We start from the raw sequence: 2,500 nt of genomic DNA, 5'->3' as shown, positions 1-2,500 counted from the left end.
TTTCACTCATTAGTAGGGGTAGTCACTTGTCTGTAACAGGGTCAATTATCGATCTAGGTACAAGTTCAAACACGATGAATATTGTGGGGCGGGGGAGGGGGGGAGGGGGGGTGATGATGGAGGTGGGGTCATCAGTAACACCTGGCATCGGGCTATCATATTGATCGTGTCACGCTCATTAGCTATAATGATTCCGGTTGATTACGTTAATCACTTCCGGTTACAGTCATTGGTTACGTTCATCAATTGTGGTTTCTGGTTCCCATTAACCTACTTCCTGTTTATACACTCATGTACGTACATGGGGTGAGACGTTCTGTCCCTTATGAATCTACTTATATATATACATATATATATATATATATATATATATATATATATATATATATATATATATAAACACACACACACACACACACATATATACATACATACAAAGATTGCGATTCATGTACCGGCTATACGTATCGATCGGTACACAGCATTTTATCGGCAGAGCTAGGGTGGTTTTCCCGAGATGTATGGAAAAAAATCAATACATCGATACATGTACATAACTCTCTTTCTCCCCCCCCCCCTCTCTCTCTCTCTCTCTCTCTCTCTCTCTCTCTCTCTCTCTCTCTCTCTCTCTCTCTCTCTCTTCCTCCCTCCTCCCTTCCCTCCGTCTCTCTTTCTCTCTCTTCCTCCCCCCATCTGTGATCTGACTTCTTTTCACTTATCTTCTTACCAGAAATGATAGCTATCTACATTGTGCGACCCAACAGGTCCTCAAGGTGTTCTGCCAGCTGCGAGTGTGGGATGATAATTCTGTGTGTCTTGTTCTGTGTGGCGTTCTTTTGTTCTTTTCTGCCTTGCGTCGGAGGTGGATGAGCAAGGCGCGAGGGTAATGGAGGTTGGAAGGTGTTACTGACGTGTTGCATTAAATAGATTCCATAATTTGGAATATCTAGAGAGAACTGTTGCTGGTGGTGCAACAATGAAGTTCCTCCACTGAGGCGGGCGCTCATTCCACTGTTCTCGTCGGGCGTGCAGTTCGTCTTCCTGCCAGTCTCATTGGCTGCAGGTGCGGGACGTGTTGGTGATGTATGCGGAACATTGTCGTCAAGCCAGCTACGTCTCTCCTGTGTCGAGGTTCAGTTGATACTGTTAAGTCCTGTCTTCGATGATTTTCTTCGCTTTTTCTTGTATTTTGTTCAGTGATGTTTGCTCCTCCCCCCGCGAGGCAGGAGTACTCGAGTGAAGTGTGAATTTGTGCCTTGTAGAGGAGTTCCTTCCTCCGTCCAGCATCCAGCTGATTCTTTTCAGGGATGCAAGTTTCTGTGAAGCCCTTCTCGCCAAGCTTTCTATGCGCCTTTTGAATGACAGTTTTGTAGAATGTGATGCCCATATGTCAGTTTCCTCTTTGGTCTTATTTTTTTTATTGAAGTTTACTTGAATATCACTGTTCGTCCTCTCGACATCCATAAGCTGGGTTTTATTCGAGGCAAAGGATTTTTCCCTCCAAGCCGAGATTTGTGCGAGTCTGTCATTTAGTTTTTCTATGGCGGAATCCTTTTCCCTGGGCCATATTGACGGGTAGACAGAAGATGGTTTTTGTTGAAGTGGTTTGTTAGGTGGGAAGATATTTTTTTCAAGTATCTTGTTGATGATTGATAACAAGGAAAGTGGCCGGTAATTTTTTGGACTAGATTTGTCCCCTTTTTTAAAGATGGGGACAACATTACTTTGTTTCCAAAGTGTAGGTCATTTCCAGGAGTATGTATTTAAAATCGAAGTGAGAGGAGATGACAGCTCCTTTGGGCACCTCTGGAGCAGCCGAGGGTTAACAGCATCAGGTCCTGTAGCTTGCGCAGGACATTCTCAACTTCCTTCTCGCTTGTTGTAATCCTGCATATTTTCTTATTACTTAAGATGGGAAGTGTGAGTACTGAGATTCAAACCATGATTGATGAGAGGGCTTCGATGAGAAGTTGAAATGGGATACAAAACGATTTTGTAGCTTCATTATGATAGAGGTGAAGGATGGGAAGTGTGGATGGTTTTTGTTCAGGATATGGAACTGTCATTTTACTTGAGAAATGTCTTGCTAGTGTATTTGTTTTTTCTTCGGAGCTTACTGCTAGTGTCCCATCTATTGTTATTAAGGGTGCGATAGTTTCATCCTTTGTTGCCTTGCTTTTCTTTGATAATATTTCACTATAATTTCGTTCTAATTACCCTCTCGTATTTATTTATTATATTTTTGTGTGGTTTTATCCTATTGCTGAGTGGCCCATCTCTGAGTATGTTCCATCTGTTGTGCAGCCTGTTTATGGAATGGCTTGCTTCTTTTAGTAGGATTTCTTTTATACCTGATCCATGTTTGGTGTTTGATGTCCGAAGCTCTTTTGTACTGAGATTCAAACCATGGTTGATCAGAGGGCTTCGATGAGAAGTTGAAATAGGATACAAACGATGTACAAAACGATTTTGTGTTCATAGATAGAGGTGAAGGATTAAC

The sequence above is a fragment of the Penaeus monodon genome, chromosome 38, assembly GCF_015228065.2.
Source record: "Penaeus monodon isolate SGIC_2016 chromosome 38, NSTDA_Pmon_1, whole genome shotgun sequence".
NCBI classification, from domain to species: Eukaryota; Metazoa; Arthropoda; class Malacostraca; order Decapoda; family Penaeidae; genus Penaeus; species Penaeus monodon.
Note: the sequence above shows the minus strand (reverse complement) of the source record.